This window comes from Canis lupus, chromosome 14, assembly GCF_003254725.2.
Source record: "Canis lupus dingo isolate Sandy chromosome 14, ASM325472v2, whole genome shotgun sequence".
NCBI lineage: Eukaryota > Metazoa > Chordata > Mammalia > Carnivora > Canidae > Canis > Canis lupus.
In genome coordinates this window covers 7,844,268-7,862,885 of record NC_064256.1, presented here as the reverse complement: position 1 = coordinate 7,862,885, position 18,618 = coordinate 7,844,268, and the positions used below count along the sequence as shown (strand labels likewise).

Sequence of the window (18,618 nt, the reverse complement as noted above, 5' to 3'; positions counted from 1 at the left end):
GTTTTATTTCATGTGCCAACTCAGGTCTGTGGGTAGTGACTATTTGGAGTGCTGTGTTCAGAAGGAATCTGAAGCTTTATCTTGGTCTGGCAGGCGACATGATGATGGTTTAGGGTTAAAAGCTGGACTCAGAGGCAGACACCCCTCCATGTATGAGCTGTGTGATTTGGGCAAATTACTCAATCTCTCGCAGCTCTGGGCTGGTTGTGGTGATGGATGAGATAATGCACACAAAATCCTTGCATGGGGTCCTGCACATAATCAATGTTCCGGGAGGATGGCCAGGCCTGTGTGGGGGGCTTGGGAGGGTCCCGGAAGGAGGTGTGCCAGCACAGGGACCTGCCCTGTTATATCATCTCCTTCCTTTCATCCCAGCCATCGCCCTGGCTGTTCACGCTGCTTCTCCCAGGAAAGGTAATTAGGAATCTCATCAGGGGAGAGTTGAGTTGGAGGAGACAGCCCACCCCCAAATCCTCCTGAAACAGCTGAGTCGCTCCTTTCCTTTTCTTTTTATCCTGGAGGAGATTTATCACTTCCAGAAATGCCTTCGCGGCCCGCAGCCCCTGCCCCTGTCTGGAGCCGAGCCCGACAGCCGGCGGCGGGTGGCAGCCGCGGTGCTCCGTGCTCCGAGCCGGTCCCCGGGCTCAGTGTCTCCGGGCGCAGGGCTCCCCCGTGGCGATCCGGCCGGGCCGGGCCAGAGGCGGCGCCGCTCAGCGGGCTGGGTCTGGGGGCGCAGCCCCACCGGCTCGGCAAATTTCCCTTCCCCGGTTTTGTGTGTTGGCTTCCCCCCCTTTCTCTTTTTCCTTTCTTCCCTCGAGATAGCAACGCGGAGTCCAGCAGGTGGGGACGGGCGAAGGACAGACGCGCCCGGCGCCCCCAGGGCCCGTGGCCCGGAGGGTCCCGCAGCCCCCGCTGCCCGCACCCGCGCTGCGGCGCTCGTCAGCCCAGGGCCGCGCCTGCCCCTCCGCGCCCTCGGAGGGCCCTGGCGGCTGTCGTGGCCAGAGCCCTGCCTGCCTGCCTGCCTGCCTGCCTGCAGCTCCCTTCCCTGCAAATGCTTCTCCTTTCTTCTTAGCTCGCGGAACCTCAAAGAGTCCAGACCCTTTAACAAATGCTTTACATTGACCTCATTTCAGTCTCACTACTGGTCCGTGAGTGATCCTATTATTATCCCACATTGTTGCTCTCAGCAGCCAGACCAAGCAATAATAATATAATAATCAGAGTATAGCAAGCTAGCAATTTTTCATCTAAGCATTAAGATTTGAAGGAATATTTGAAAGGTCCCTGCCCACAAAATATTATCCTACACTCAGATCTAAAAGTTTACCAGGATATGTATTTACAAGAAGGATGTCCCATGTGATATGTCCCTATTGTTTGTCGGGGACATACCTGTACTAAAAAATGATCCATCATTTATCTACAATTCAAATTTAACTAGTACCCCGTATTTTTATTTGCTAAATCTGGCAATCCTGGGCTTAGGGATCCTGCATTAGGACTGCACCTACCTAGAAATGCCCTCTAGAGGCACAACACAGAATGCCTAGTTGTGTTTGTGGGGGTTGGGGAAGAGCTGTTCCAGGTCACTCCTATTTCTGCTCCATTCTGCCAATTATTACACTCACCAGGATCTCTTCTTTCTCCTCCCCTAGCTCTACAACCTCCTCCTAAATTCACAAGCCCTCTCCCCACCCCTGCCCAGGTGAGCAGCTTGCCTCACAGCTGGCCACCAGGATGTTACAAAAGGATGCAGGATCTTGTCCAAAGCCCTTCCCTGCACACCCCTAATTCCATCTTGATGCAAGAGAGGAGGAAGACAGGAAAGAATAAGATGATGGACAGCGAGACTTTGAGATGTCTGCTGAATTACCAATGGGCTCTGCCAGAGAACCAGTAGACTGATTTTTTTAAGCAGCACATGTTTATGCACTAAGCCCTATGGATATGGGGCCTTGTCCTGATGGAGCGTACATCTAACAGGAGAATAAATTACTAGGTAAGTAACACTATGTGACAAGGGCTCTGCTGGAAGCAGCACACAGCAGGGTCCCAGCTGTGCCCCGCGGTCAGGGAGCTGGGGTAGAAATGGATCCCCTAAAGAAGAGATGAGCTGAAACCCGAGGGCTGAGCAGGAGTTCTCCAGATAGAGGGGTCATAGGAGGGTGCTGGGGGTTAGAGTAACTGTTTTTGAAGTGCCCAAAACAAGAGAGAGGTTCTGGAACCTTGGAAACATTATGCTAAGTGAAAATAAGCCAGACACAAAAGGCCACATGTTGTATGATTCTATTTATATGAAATGTTCAGAATCGGTCGGTGCATAAAGAAAGAATATAGACCAGTAGAGGCTGGGGCTGGGAGGGAGCAAATGAGGAGAGACGGCTAATGAGATTGGGTTTCTTTCTGGGATAAAAATGTTGCAGGGTTAGATAGTGGTGATGGTTGCACAACTTCGCGAATATTCTAAAATGACGAACTTTACACTTTAAACTGGTGAATTGCATGGTATGTGAATTACCATTTCTCAAAAAGGGAGTGGGGTTGGAACCTGAAGCCCAATGAGCAACTAACTGAATGAAACCCAGGCCACATGGGACAAAAGAGAGAGGTAGGCCAGGCCACAGCATGCAGGACCCCCTTCAGATGGACTTGATCTGAGAGCTACAGAAGCCACGGGAAGCTTTGAAGCTAAGCCCCACGGTCAGATTGGCACTTCAGAAAGGCCAGGCTGGCTGCAGTGCAGGGAAGCTTTGAATCGGGGACAGAAAGTCCAGGTAGGAGGCTGCTGCCATAGTCTAGATGAGGGATCATGGGGACCTGAGCCAAGGCAGCAGGGAAAGAGAAAAGTAGGATTTGAGAGAGTGACTGACAGAACAACAGAGCTGGAGATGGTGGGATGTGGAAGGAGGGCTGAGAAGAGAAAGGAGTGGTGTGTGTCCCAGGGGAACGGGACTGGGGACCGGTTATTGGGACAAAAGAGCCTGGGGAGAGGCCCAAAGGAGAGGGTGTCTTGAGAAAAACGGTATGGCCCGCCATGTGGAACATCACAAGGAGTCAAGCAGGTAGGGACATGCATGTGTCCACTGGATTCAGGGACCAGTCAGTCACTGGTGACCCTGAGGGGACACAGCTGGACCGCAGCTTGATTGAAGGGAGACAGATGTAGATTGAGGAGGATGAATGGAGGAGGAAGAGGCAGAAACTGATTCTTGGAACAAGTTTGTGGAGGGGAGAAGTGATGCAGGGGTAGAGCTGGCAGGTGGGGAGGGCTAGGGGTAAGAGGGAAGCAACCTGTTTCAATTCTGACAGCCTGGACTGGAGGGGCTCCAAGGTTGTGCAGGGTTTCTAAGGAGGTGGGTGGAGCCAGAATCAGCAGCCAGGAGCCTGGCCAGGTGGGAAGAGGGATGGGCCCCTTTCTTCTTAGCTCGAGGGAACAAGGGGCAGCGCTGAGGTGGCTGGTGCCAGGGTTTGTAAGTCTAGAGATGAGGGAAGGGAATTCCCGCACAACTTCTATTTTGTCATTGAAGCAGGGGAAGAGGTCAGATACTGAGGCTGTAGGCAAAATGGTGGGGCTGGCCCAGCATATGCCTGAACTGGCTCTGAGAGTCTACTGTTAAATTTCCAAGATTTTCATGAGCCAGTTATTAAACATAGGTGTTATTAAACTTAAATTATAAAAAAAATTAAATTAAATTATAGTAAATCCACACAAAAATGCTCAATTATTTTTTTATAAAGTTGCAAAAGCATTTTGCTGTTTCAATGAATGGTTGCCATTGGGCCTCATCAGATGAGAAGCTTTTTTTCTTTGAAAAGCCTCACGGAGAGGATCAGAAGACAAGCTAAAGACTAGGAGAAAATATTTGCAAACTACATATCTGATGAAGGACCAATATCTAGAAAAATATAAAGAACTCTCAAAATTCAGCAGTGTAAAAAACAATTCAGTTAGAAAAATGGGCAAAAGGCATGGATGGACATTTCATTGAAGAGGATATACAGATGGCAAATGGCACATGAAAAAATGTTCAAGATCATTACACGTTTTGGGAAATGCAAATTTAACCATAATAAGATAACATGGCACACCTACCAGAATGGCTAAAATTAAAAATTATAATAACACCAAGTGCTGTTAAGGATGTGGAGAGACTGCATTGCTCAAACACTGCTTTTGGGAATGCAAAATGGTAAAGCAACTCTGGACAAGAGTATGGGAAGTTTCTTACAAAATGAAACATGTGCCTACAATAAAACCCAGCTGTTGGACCCTTGGGCATTTATCCCAGAGAAATGAAAACTTAACATTCACACAAAAATCTGCACATGAATGTTCATAGCAGCTTTATTTGTAATAGTAAAAAACTAGAAACAACCTGGATGTCCTTCAGTGGGTGAACAGTGCATCCCTACCATGAAATGCTAACCAATAAGAAAAAGGAACAAACGATGGATACGTATAGCAACTTGGATCACTCAGCATATGTACTTTTGGAATTGGATTTTTTTTTAACTCATCATAATACCCTGTGTAGGAAAAAAAAATTCCGGTTCCAAAAGATATTGTACCATATGTGTCCATTTATATAACACTTTCAAAATGAAAAAATTATAGAAGCAGAGAACAGATTAGTAGTTGCCAGGTGTCAGGGATGGAAAGAGGAAGAAAGGAGGTCTCTCTGAAAGGACAACAGAAGCGATCCTTGTGGTAATGGAAATGTTTTGTAACTTGACTGTGTCAACACTAGTCTCCTGCCTGTAGTGTTGTGCAATGTGTTGCCACTGGGGGAAGCTGGATAGAAGTATGGATATCTGTCTGTATCATTTCTTACAACTCCGTGTGAATCTGCAATGACCTCAAAGTAAAGTTTAATTTAAAAATACATTTTTTAAAAGATGTTATTTATTCATGAGAGAGAGAGAGAGAGAGAGGCAGAGACACAGGCAGAAGGAGAAGCAGGCTTCATACAGGGAGCCTGTCATGGGACTCGATCCTGGGTCCCCAGGATCAGGCCCTGGGCCAAAGGTAGCGCTTAACTGCTGAGCCACCTGGGCTGCCCCTAAAAATACATTTTAAAAGGTTACATACCATATGATTCCATTGATAGAACATAACTTGAAATGATAAAAGTATAAAGATTGTGTGTTGCCAGGGGTCAGAGGGTGGGGGCAGGAGAGCTGCAGCTTTAAGGGGTCCCTGTGATAAAGCTGTTCTATACCTCAACTGTGGTGGTCACAGAAATTGGCATGTGTAGTAAGACTGCACAGAATTAAAATTTTTTTTTTTAAACTTTTATTTATTTATGATAGGCACACAGTGAGAGAGAGAGGCAGAGACACAGGCAGAGGGAGAAGCAGGCTCCATGCACCGGGAGCCCGACGTGGGATTCGATCCCGGGTCTCCAGGACCGCGCCCTGGGCCAAAGGCAGGCGCCAAACCGCTGCGCCACGCAGGGATCCCGACTGCACAGAATTAAATGCACAGAAACACACACATAGGAACGTACACAAATAAGTACATGCAAAACTGGCAAAATCTGAGCTAGGCTGATAGATTGTATCAATGTCAACTTCCTGGCTGGAAGGTGGTACTTATAAGAGGTTATCACTGGGTGAGGATATAAGGGAGCGTTCTGTATTATTTCCTACAACCGCATGCAAATATATACTTATTGCAAAATAAAATATTTAAAGAATCAAATTACATAGGATACTTGAGTGGCTTAGTCAGTTAAGTGTCTGACTCTTGATTTCGGCTCAGGTCATGATCTCAGGGTCATGACAGCAAGCCCTGCATTGGGCTCTGCACTCAGCTCAGAATCTGTTTAGGACCCTTTCCTCTCAGGGCACCTGGGTGGCTCAGTCAGTAAAGCATCATCTCTCGGTTTCGGCTCAGGTCATGATCTCAGGGCCCTGCACTCCGTGTTGAGTCTGCTTGTCCTTCTCCCTCTGCTCCTCCCCCTGCTCTCTCTCTCTCTCTCTCTCAAATAAAAAAATATATATATTAAAAAATATATACAATGTAAACACTAAAAACTAATCACTTCCTAATTCTCTCACTACTATCTATTGCTCTAGGGGCTATTTACATCTATTGTATCTTCATGGTGGCTTACTGATGTCATGTTGGTAGCTTGAAATGGTCACAATGGGGCTATTTATAGCACAAGAATCAGCAAACGCTGTACATCAGGGCTTTCCTCACCCCCGGGCCTGTTGTTAAACCTCTGCCAGCACACCCCTGGACTGGCCTGCTTGTTGGGAGTCTGAGCAAGTGGAGTAGTCCTTATGGACACAGAATCAAGAGTTGCCTAGAGACAAGTTGGGGTGCTGGATGCTGCTGTGGGCTCAGCTGAGGGCAAAGACCAGGACTTTAAGGTGGCCAGGCTACCTAGAATTCTGGAAAGCTGTTGGCTGCATTTGTTGAGGGTTGGGGTTTTGCCAGATGCCTGCAGGGGAAGAACAAGGACAGAGAAGGAGTCTAGGATATAGACAATTAGTGCTTGAAGTGGGAGTGTGGAATCTGAGCTGGGAAGGGAGGTACGTGAAGGCAGCAAAGACTGGATAGTGGAGACAGTGTGGAGGTATCCGCAAGCCGGAGGTCCCAAAAAGCCTGAAGAGCGGGGGCATTAGAAGTGACTGAGCTGGTGAGCCGAAAGCATGGGGGCTGCAGTCAGGAGTCAATCTCTGAGTGCACCATCCTGGGGATGAGCCACAGCCTGTATCCACTGGATTCCAGTGTATAGCCCAGCCACGGGTATGGGCTGGCATGGAGGGCAGGGCCCTGGGGATGAGGAGCCCAGGGTGTAAGAGGCCAGGAGTTGGACATTTCCACAGAGGCGGGGTCTCCATGGATGGTGGCAGGACTTGGAGTGGAGGAAGCACAGCAAGAAGTAATGGGTATCAGAGAGGGAAGGTGAGAGGGAGAAGAGGACCAAGGGAGAAACAAAGAAAAGTCTTCTTAGCAGAGTCAAGAAGAAAAAGCTAATGTGTAGAGCTAGAGGCTATTTAGGAACACTATTTAATTATATTAAATGCCTCTATTTAATCAAAAAGGCTAAGGGGCTGGGTTGAGAATCTCAATTACCCCAGGGACCAAACTAAATTCCTGCCTTTGCAATTCTTAAATTGTCAGAAGAGTCTGAATTTATTAGATGCTTCAGAGCGTGTCCCAAATCACAGGACAAATCGTAACTAAGAAAATGAAAGGGTCCTGTCAGTCTACTGGACTGATGGCTAGCTCCCAGGCATGAGTGGCTGCCTACTGGGTTAGTCTGAGGGAGGAGGCTTCAAAAGCAAAGGGGCACCAACCAGAAGCCAGGAGGTGGGACCAGATCTCGGCTGGCCAAGTCTGATTCCTCCAAGGACCCAAATGCAGAACCAGGAAAACCCCTCTTTCATCGCTAGGAGTGTAAGGATGGTGGGAGTTTCCTCAGATTGCAGAAACCATGTCTTTCGTACTCACCTATGTGTTTGTGCTACCTAGCCTGGTGTCTGGCATATAGTAGACTAGTGGGTACGCAGTAAGTGTTTATAGAATTAAACAGAATTTACTTCAAAAGAGAGAGAGAGTTTCAGTGAAAGGGTTGGGAGGCCTGCTATGTTTCCCTTCCAGCCAGATTTTAAATTTAAGATAGGAAGGAGAGGAAAATATTAGGTAATGAACTCTGATGGTGGACTTCCAACTCTCTGTGGAAGGTTTTCTTGCTGGTGGAGCAAAGGTGGGGAGAGCCTTGTCTTAGCTTCTCAAATTGCCCCAAGGGGCACTGCTGTTCCAGTTCAGGTGCTTGTGGTCACAGCTCTGCTCCACAGGCAGTGAGTGCCGCCCCCGAGCGGAGCACTTTCCAAGTAGCTGAGCCCATGGAGGGGACTGTTATTATGTCCAGTGTATCAGCCAGGAAAATTCGGGTTCAGAGAAGCCCCTGGCTGACTGGCCAGTGGGATGGGCCTGAGCAACGGACTTTCTGCACCACCCCCTCGGCCCCCAGCTGCCCCCTGGGACTAGGTCAGCAAGTAGTTCTCTCCTCACCGGTTCAATGATCCAATGATCCCTTCAGACAAACACCTGCCCATCTAGTCCCAAACCAAAGCCTGAGCCAAATCATCTTCTCGTTCTGTGGGTAGAGACAGGGGACGGAAAAATCCAGATTCCACTTTGAAAAGAACTTCAGTTTGGGGGCAAGGGAAGGAGTGGAAGGAGAAGTATAGGAAATGATTCCGAAACAGCTGAACTTTGAAAAACAGCAGAAAAATCTCTCGGGCGCTGCAGAGGAGTGCATTTTTCAATGAAGCTGGGCCAAGGGACTGAAAAATTGCTTATGAGCAGAGGATGTGGGCCCAGGGAACAGCTGAACTGACAGGGCAGACAGAAGAACTGCTGGGAGGGCAGTTTGTTCACAGGCAGCAAAGAGAAGTCAGAGCACATTCTTAATCACTGGGTTCAAGGAGGTCACCAAATTCTACAGCCACTCGATAATATGACCGCCAAATAGGATAGACACCAAATACGGGGGCCACTGAGTACTATGGCCATTATAGTAACCGACTCTATACCGCAGACAGAAAATCCTGGTGTTATTACTCCAACAGACAAGGCCTAAAGAAAACCAAAAATGTTTGTTAAAAGAATAACAGTCTCAGGATACCTGGGTGGCTCAGTGGTTGAGCCTCTGCCTTTGGCTCCAGTCGTGATTCCCAGGGTCCTGGGATTGAGTCCTGCATTAGTCTCCCTGCAGGGAGCCTGCTTCTTTCTCCCTCTGCCTATGTCTCTCCCTTCCCTCTGTGTCTCTTATGAATAAATAAATAAAATCTTTTTTAAAAAAAATAACAGTCCTTTAAAAAAAAAATAAGTCTTGATGCCCGTGAGCTCACCCATTTGCCCACTGTCTGGGTAGACACATAGAAGGACAGTAGACTGATAGCACGTTGGGGCTGAGGGAGGGCAAGGGGAGAGAAGTATTAATTCACTTCCCTGTAAGGCCAGAAGCCTCTCTGTCCTTCCTGGGTCTAGGGCAGGGGCAGCAATGCTCTGAGTGTGAATCCTCCTCTCACGCCTGGAAGCCAGCTCACTCCCACCAGCCTCAGGGCTGGAAGTGGGCCAACAGAGGACTTTGTCACAGCCTTCATCCCAATCTAACGGGGGGGGGGGGGGGGGGGGGGGGAGTGAAATTTTTTTCCCAATTTGGCTGGCCCTTTGGCATAGGAAACTATCTCTACTCTTAGTGATGTGAGACTGGGGACCAGGTAACACTAAAACAGCCCATGTATATTTTTGGTCTCAGTAGATGTTTGCAGTCAAGAAGTATTTGGTTTTGGTTTTGGTTTTTTAACATTTTTAAAAAAATTTAAGTAATTTCTACACCCAACGTGTAGAACCCACAACCCCGAGATCAAGAGTCACATGTTCCACTGACTGAGCCAGCCAGATGCTCCAAGGTATTTGATTTTTAACTGTTTGGGGATTTGGAAAGGAGAGAGTGTGGGATTCTGTTTTATTTAGATTTTATCTGTTGACCTTTCTTCTGGGCAGCCAGGGAATCCTGTAGCCTGTGCTTTTTTCCCTGGCAGCTCATCTTCAGAGAGAGTCTAAGAGATGGAAGAAGCCTGGGCCTTGGTGTGGTGGCCACAATCAAGGGCCTCTTGGGGAAACAGAAGGGAGGAGGGACCTTGGCAGCACCCCCCCAACCCCACCCCCACCCCCACCCCCCCCCACCCCCCCCCCACCCCCCCCCCCCGTGCAGTTCTCCTGCGGAGTCAGCATTACCTGTTGCACCGCCCCTGCCCCCAGTCTCCTTGCCTCTCTCTGCTCTCCCCTGCCTGCCACAGGAGGACAGGACAGGGTGCTGCCCCTCCCCGTGTCCCTGGATGGGACAGAGAGGACCTGGCAGCCCCTGGCAGTTTCCTCAGGCTGCGTGTGGAGAAGGACAGACAAGAGGTGGTGCAGAGGGACCCAGGCCCAGTGCTCCTGTGCCTGCCCTTTCCCTCACATCCCTCCAGTTGGTCTCATCCAGTGCTCCTGGGGTGGGTGGCCGTTGTGGGGGTGGGGGGCTGGGCCCAGAGGACCCCTTCAGCACCCCAGTCCCAGACAGAATTCCTGTCCTGCAGCAGCTTGATTCTACCCTTAGGGGGCTGCTCCCCACTGGGGAGGCCATGGCCACAAGGGATGGAGGCCCTCCCTGAACTGATTCTTCTGGGCAGCAAAGAGATCCCACCACTTCTCGAGCCCTCAGGGTTTGCTTTCTTAAGTCTTGTCCTTATCACAATGATTCCTGTTCATTATAGAAAGTATGAAAAGTGCAGAAAAATGTAAAGAAACATAAAAACAATTACTGACGGTCCATAACCCAGAAGCAATCTCTGGTAAAACTTCCGCAGAAGGTCTTCCAGCCTGCTCTGCTCTCTTCCTTTACGCAGCTTGCCTCCCTTAGCAGTAGGTGATAAGCTGTTCCCTATGGTATTAAAGCCTTCCGGGTGTTGTTTTCAAGGCTGTATGTGATGGTTAACTTAATTTTGCGCATCAGCTTGATGGGGCCATGGGTCACCCAGATTAAATACTCTTCCTGGGTGTTATCTGTGAGGTTGTTTCCAGATGAGATTGTCATTTAAATCAGTGGACTCGGGGCAGCCCGATGGCTCAGTGGTTTAGCACCGCCTTCAGCCTAGGGCCTGATCCTGGAGACCTGGGATCGAGTCCCATGTCAGGCTCCCTACATGGAGCCTGCTTCTCCCCTGCCTGTGTCTATGCCTCTCTTTCTCTCTGTGTGTCTCATGAATAAATAAATAAAATCTTTATTTAAAAAAATTATAAAGGGATCCCTGGGTGGCGCAGCAGTTTGGCGCCTGCCTTTGGCCCAGGGCCCGATCCTGGAGACCCAGGATCGAATCCCACGTCGGGCTCCCGGTGCATGGAGCCTGCTTCTCCCTCTGCCTGTGTCTCTGCCTCTCTCTCTCTCTCTCTCTCTGTGACTACCATAAATAAATAAAAATTAAAAAAAAAAAATTATAAAAAATAAATAAATAAATCAGTGGACTCTGTAAAGTTGATTGTCCTCCCGAATGTGTGTGGGCCTCATCCCCTCCACTGAGGGCCTGAAAAGAACAAGGGCAGAGGATGGAAGAACTCACCCCTTCTTCTTGCCTCACTTCAGGAGCTGGACATCTACGCCATCTTCTCCCCCTCAAACGTCTCCCCGCCTCAGGTTACACAATTGTTCCACTGGTCTTTGGGCCTTTGAACTCAGACAGAATTACACCACTGGCTTTTCTGGGTCTCTGGCTTGCCGATGGCAGACTGTGGGACTTCTTAGCCTCCATAACCGAATGAGCCAATTCTTCATAATAAATCTCGGTAGATAGATAGAAAGAGAGATAGAGTAGATAGATCTCTTTTCTGGAGAACCTCAGCTAATGCAAAAGCTGTATCATATATTTATCCATGTATTTATTCAAAATGAGGTATTGAAACAGAGGGGGAAAAAGACAAACCGAAAACCAAACTCTTAACTACAGAGAACAGAGGGTTACCAGAGGGGAGGGGATGGATGAAATAGGTGATGGGGATTAAGACTGCACTTATCGGGGCACCTAAGTGGCTCAGTAGGTTAAATATATGCCTTTGGCTTAGGTCATGTTCCCTGAGTCCTAGGATTGAGTCCTACATGGGGCTTCTTGCTCCACAGGGAGTCTGCTTCTCCCTCTCCCACTCTCCCTACTTGTGCTCTCTCTCTCTCTAATAAATAGATAAAATCTTTTTAAAAAATGCACTTATTGTGATAAGTACTGAGTAATAATATGGAATTGTTGCATCGCTATATTGTATACCTGAAACAAATACAACACTGGAACTATGGCAACTACACTGGAATTAAATTAAAAAACAAACAAGTAACAACAGCAAAAAAAAAATACAAAATGAGACACTGAGTACCTGTGATGTACTGCTAAGTACCCAGACTCTGCAGCAAACTCTTGGCCCAAATCTTAGCTCTGCAACTTATCAATTGAGAGGTCTTGGGTAGGTGACTTAACCCTGAGCTTCCACTTCCTCATCTGTAAATGCAAAGTGGGAGATAATGATATCATTTATCTCAGGGTGAGGATGCGATGAGTGAATGTGTGTAATGGATTTAGAGCAGTGTCTGCTTGGGGCATCTGGGCAGCTCAGTTGGTTGAGCATCCAACTCTTAGTTTCAGCTCAGGTCATGATTTCAGGGTTATAAGATGGAGCCCCATGAGTAGCCCCCCTTACTCCCAGACCTGGCTCTGTGCTCAATGGGGAGTCTGCATTCAACCACTGAGTGAGCTAAAAGGTCCACTGTGTGACTCAGCACCTTGGTTCTCCCCCAGGGCCTCTCTCTCTTCCATGTGGTTGGCATTGGTCTCCTGCCTTCAGACTCAGCAGAGCCTATGGTGAAGTTCCAGTCCTCTCCTGAGCCTGAAGGCAGGAAGAGACCCATGCCTCAGCTCAAAAACAATGAGGTCGAGAGAAATACTTTTTTATTACTCAGACTCTACTCATGCTTTCGGCAGATTGTACAGGCCCACTCACACTGGGGAGGGAAATCTGCTTTACTCAGTTTGCTGACTCAAATGTTAATCTCACCCGGAAAACACCCTCACAGACACGCCCAGAATAATATTTAACCAAATATCTGGGCACATGGTGGCTGAGTCAAGATGACACATAAAGGGAAGCATCATAGCCAAGCAGCTCCCCTTCCAGATGGAGGCATTGGTCTCCCTGCTGGGAAGGTTGGCTGCTCACAGCTGGGTCTTTCTCCAAGAACTGTCCTCCCCCAGAGTTACACCCTCTCAAAGCACAGCCCTCATTCAATGACTGGAGGATGTGGGAGATACCAGAGCCCAACCCCCTCACCTCTCTTTAGGACAACTCTGAAGGGCCATCCCAGCTGTAGATCTCCCCATGGGATCGACTGATGACTCTGGTGTAACTACATCACAGTTTAACTTCTCCTCCTGCCCGGTCCTCTTCCCTTGCTCCCGTACAGATGCTGCTCCAAGTCCTCCCCAGGAACTAGACATAAACCTCTGCTTCAGAGTGTGTCCTGCCAGCCAATCTAGGCAGGGGAGGAAGAGGTGTAGAGAGCTTCTGGAATGGAACCAGAGCCTCCTGCGGGCAGCAGGATATTTGAGGCTGCAGTTTGAGGGAGAGGTCAAGGCCTATATAGAGTGGGTAGAAGTTGAGGATCAATGGGACTGAGCTGAAAGCAACCACTTGACCTAACCAACTCACTAATGTTAATAATTTAGGTTGTCTCCAATCTTCATTATTATAAATAAAAAACATTGCAATACACGTCTTGATACCTGAATTCTTTTGTCCACAGTTCTGATCGCTTTTTTTAAGCTCATATTTGAGCAATGAAATCAGGAATTAAATAATATAAGCATTCTTGAGGCTACTAGAACTGTCCAAGGCCCTATTCACATTGCATTTACACAGCATTCATTCTCCTGCAGCCAAACTCTTAAATTTATAAGAGACCTGATTTAAGGAAGGTCATTGATTCAGTTGGAGAGTTAATTATTCATTTGAATTGGTTTGTGCAAAAGGCTCTAGAGAGCCTACAAGAATAAATTGAAACGCTATTAGAACTAACAGGCGAATTTAATAAAGTGGCTGCATGCAAAATTCAATAGCTTCCTCATCAACTAGCAACAACCAATTAGAAAATAAAATGTGGGGGCCGGGACAGAGGAAAGAGAGCATAATCACAACAGTAATAACAATAACAAAATGCCCAGGATTGACTTTATCAACAAATGTGGGAAATGGGAAAACTATATCTTAAAACTTGATGAACTTTCTAAAATACATGCCATAATTAATTCGATAGAAAGGCATGTCATGTTCCTAAAAGGGAAGAGTGAACGTACGATAGAGTCAGCTTGTTGATTTAACACCATCCAATGGAAAGTCCAAGGAGATATGTTGTTTTGTGGCTCTTAACATGCCACAGTTATTCTAAATTTCACTTGTAGGCAAGAACAGCTAAGAAAAAATTTGAAGATGAATGCAGAGGAATTTTGCTTTATCAGATATTAAATATACAATGAAGCTAAAATTATGAAAATAGTGTAACCCTGATGCAAGAATTGGCAGACACCCTTGTGGGTCATACTCACAAGCAGAAGTTAGAGTGCAAGAATCTAGTGGCCGTTGAAGTTGGCATCACAGTCCTGGTGGAAGAGGCAGCATTATTTGATCAGTGGCATAGAGACAATTAGTTAACTGTCTGGGGAAAAAAATTATACCTTCTCTCATGCCACACATCCAAATAAGTAAATTCCAGTTGATGAAAGAGTTAAATGTTGTTATGGGTTGAATTATATCCCTTGGAATAAATAAATAAATGATGTATATTGAAGTTCCAACTCCCAGCACCTCAAAATGTGATCTTATTTGGAAATAGGGTCATTGTGTATGTAATTAATTAAGATAAGGTCATTCTCCTTCTAAAAAAATTGTATCTTCAAGAAACAGTTAAAATGTAGGCAAATATTTATCTACAAAGATGTTCATCACTGCATAATTTATAATAACGAGAAGTTAGAAACAGCCTCAATATCCAACAAGAGGACAATGGTTGCACCGTCATGTAATACTAAATTATAGAACCATTAAAGGAGGTGATTTCAATTTATTTAATGATATGAATATATTCATAATAAAAATGTAAAACTAAAGAGCTCACTATTATATATATATTATAACCCAAATTTTATAAAACACACACATGCAAGGGAAGAAAGAAGTTAACATAAACCAGATTACCTTTCTTCTGAACAGCATGATTTATGCATGGTCTTAAATTTTTTATTGGGATGAAATATATATAACATAAAATTTACTATTTCAACCATTTCTCAGTATGTTAATCAATGGCACTAACTACATTCACAATGCCACATAATCATCACCTTCATCTATTTTGAGAGCTTTTTCTTCATTCCATGCTGAAACTCTACAACCCTGAAACAATAGCTACCACTTCCCCTTCCCCTAGTCCCTGATAACCACTAATCTCTATGAGTTTGCCCTATTCTAGGTCCTTATATTGGTGGAATTATACAATATTTTTCTTTTCCGGCTCATTTCACTTAGTGCAACAGACTGAATGTTTCTGCCTCCACCCATTCATATATTGAAATACTAATCCCCAAGGTGATGACATTTGGAGGAGGGGCCTTTGGGCAAGAATGGAACCCTCATACATAGGATTAGTGCTCTTATGAAAGACACCCCAGAGAGCATCATCACCTCTTCTGCCATGTGAAGTTACAGTGACATGATGACCATCAATGAGGAAGGAGGCTCTCACCAGACACAGAATCTGCAGTTGCCATGGTCTTGGAATTCCAGCCTCCAGAACTGTGAGAGATAAATTTCTGTTGTTTATAAGACACCCATTTGATGGTATTTTATTACAGCAGCCTGATCAGACCAAGATACTTAGCATAATATTTTCAAGATTCATCCATGTTGTGGCATGTATCAGAATATCATTCCTTTTTACAGTTGATATTGTAGTATACGAAACATATACCACAAGCTGTTTATCCATTCATCTTTTTTTTTAAGATTTATTTATTTATTTATTCATGATAGAGAGAGAGAGAGAGAGAGAGAGAGAGAGAGGCAGAGACACAGGAGGAGGGAGAAGCAGGCTCCATGCCGGAGGAGCCCGACACAGGACTCGATCCTGGGACTCCAGGATCACGCCCTGGGCCAAAGGCAGGCACTAAACCGCTGAGCCACCCAGGGATCCCCTGTTTATCCATTCATCTATTGATGGACATTGTTTTCCTTTTTAGTCTATTACGAGTAATGCTGCTGTTAACATTAGTGCACAAGTGTATGTTTGAGTTCCTGCTTTCAATTATTTGGGTATATACCTAAGGAGTGAAATTGCTGGATCATATGATAATCCTATGTTTAACTTATTGAGGAATGGTTGGTTTTAATTTTTTAAAAATTTCTTCTGCATTTTTCAGATTTTCTCTACCGAGCATGTAGTATCATCAGAAAAAAATGAACATTTTTATTTTCAAACATCTCCCACTGACCTTCTTTCTTCTCTCTAAACATAAAGCACTGCTCCCTTGGAACCAAGCAAAAAATTGCTCAAATTTTCCCTTTAACTGAGAGCAAGGGCAGTCCACATGGACAAAATGACTATCTTAACATGCACCTGGGTTTTGTTTTAGTCAGGCATGGTAAGGTGATAGACATTGAGACCATTGCCTGTATTTTTTTCATTTTATTGAGGTATAACTGCCATATAACATACTGTAAGTTTAAGGTATACAACATGATGATTTGATATGCATATATATTGCAAAATGATTACCCCAATAAGGTTAGTTTATACACCTACCAGCTCCTATGTTTCCATGACAACTGCTTTACAAGAATAGTTTATTACTTACAATTCTCAAGAGGACAGGGCCTGCCTTGCCACACAGGGAAGCACCAGGGTCATGTAGAAAGCTAAAGGAGAAAGGGAAAAGTGTGGGCACAAGCTTTTATTGTGATTTCCATGGCAATGAAAAGGCAAGCTAAGATGGACAGATTTAGGATTGGCTAATTTGGGTAATTTCAGTGGGCTTTGGGCTAAATGGATGGCTCCTAGGGGTTGGGTACCTGGCAGTGGGGTGATTTAGGGCAGGGGGAATACGGATTTGAGAGAGGTAGATATAAAGGAGTTGATTTGCATATAAAAGGAGTGCTCTCAGGCAAGGTGTTAACTATCCCTAGGAATTAGCTAACCCTAGGAGGACAGTCAAGGTTCCAAGATGTCAAAATATCATAAAATATAGAAAATAAAAAACATCATTAATAGAGTGATGTATGTGCAAGGTTTCTCTCTACAGCAGTTTGTCATAGCAAAGATTGGAAGCCAATGAAATTTCCATCAGAGAGGGAGTTGGTTAAGTAGTGGCACAGTAATAGAATCAAATGCTATGCAGCCATGAAAAAGAACAGAAAGATTTCCAAGAGATGCCACAAAAACAAAAACAAAAACAAAAACAAACCCTGGTGCAAACACCAAGTAAAATATTCTCCACTATATGTAGCCAAGTACTTATAAGTGCAGAGACTATCTCTGGAAGGGTGCTCAAGAAATTCTAACACTGGTGCCTTCAGGCAAGGGACCAAAGTTAGGAGGGATAGAGATACTGTATCTTTTAATTTTGTGCCATGTGACTGTGTTGCCTATTTCAAAAATAATTATATTAAGATTTTTTTTTTTTTAAAGAAGGCTGGAAACCCCATTATGCCTGTGATAGGTTGATTTGTGTTGCTCAGAAAAATACACTGAAGTCCTAAGGCCTGGTTAGGGGTTATGACTTTAAAATGTGACTTTCTTTGGAAATAAGGTCTTTGCAGATGTAATCAAGTTGTGATGTCATCAGGGTGGGCCCTAATCCAATATGACAGGTGTTCTCATAAGAAGAGAGAAATTTGGACACTGACACATACACACAAAGGAGAATGCCAAGTGAAGACACACACACAAGGAGAAGGCAGCCGAGTGATGCCAAGGTGGAGATTGGAATAAGGCATCTTGGACCAAGGCATGTCAATGCTGGGGATTCCCAGCAAATGTCAGAAGCTAGAAGAGGCAAAGAACAGAATGTCCCTCAGAAGGAATCAACCTTGCTAACACCTTGATTTTGGACTTCTAGCCTCCAGAACTGGAGACAATAAATATCTGTAATTTTAAACCATCCAGCTTGTAGTACTTTGTTATGGTAGCCCTAGGAAATTAATATAAGCCCTTTCTCAACTTCCCCTTGAAGCCCAAATTTCCTGGGTATAATGCTGGTGGATGCTTTGAAAGAGGCTCAAGGTGGAGGCACAATCTCTGGACATGAACCTCTCAAGGACCATGCAAGCCCCTTCCGACCAGAAGCTCTGGCTTCTGGGTTCTTCTCTGCCCGTTCTCCAAGGGCTCTGAGCAGAGCAGGGTGAGAACCTTGGATCAGACATCCGGCGAGGGGGAAACAGGGCTTGGTTCCTAGAATGTGAGCTCCAAGCCAGGGGAACTGAATTCTCTTCAGTGCCCTCCCTCTGCAGCATCTGCAGGAGTACCTGGCGGGAAGGCGGGTCCCAGTTAACACTTGTGGAGTGCAGGCAGGTGCCGTCTATCTTGTGTCTCATTTCATCATTAAATCAGCACACTAATAGCATCCACCTCCTGACCTTGTGAGGATTAAAGCCGCTAATCCCACAAACCCTTTAACAAGATGCCTGGAATACAACAAGAACCCAATAAGAAGCAGTTATTAATACTGTGTTACATTTTGGCAAAGAAGCCCGTTCCCTTATCGCAAAATTGGCAAGAAGATTTCACCTTGCATGCCAACTCCAGTTGTTAGGTGAGGTCGCCTAGACTGTTGTGTTGAAAAGATGCTGAGGTCCAGTCTGGGCTGGGTGGCGGGAGTGTCATGATCAGTTAGCAATGATTGCCAGAGGTGAAGGAGGAAGTGTGGTGGCCCGGGTGTCCTTTATCTGTTGTCTTCTCGCAGCACTCCATCTTTCGATGGCAGAGCCAGGTAAAACATGGACACAAGACAGACCGTTCTCCCTGCAGT

General features: G+C 45.8%; 1 long non-coding RNA gene across 1 annotated transcript; it reads left to right on the top strand.

Moving 5' to 3' along the window:
* The first annotated feature begins 332 nt into the window (after positions 1-332).
* On the top strand, positions 333-5,711 carry LOC112674823 (uncharacterized). The gene is made up of 3 exons (XR_003145588.3): positions 333-414; positions 1,656-1,999; positions 5,311-5,711. It is a non-coding gene; the product is annotated as an uncharacterized LOC112674823 (long non-coding RNA).
* The last annotated feature ends 12,907 nt before the right edge of the window (positions 5,712-18,618 follow it).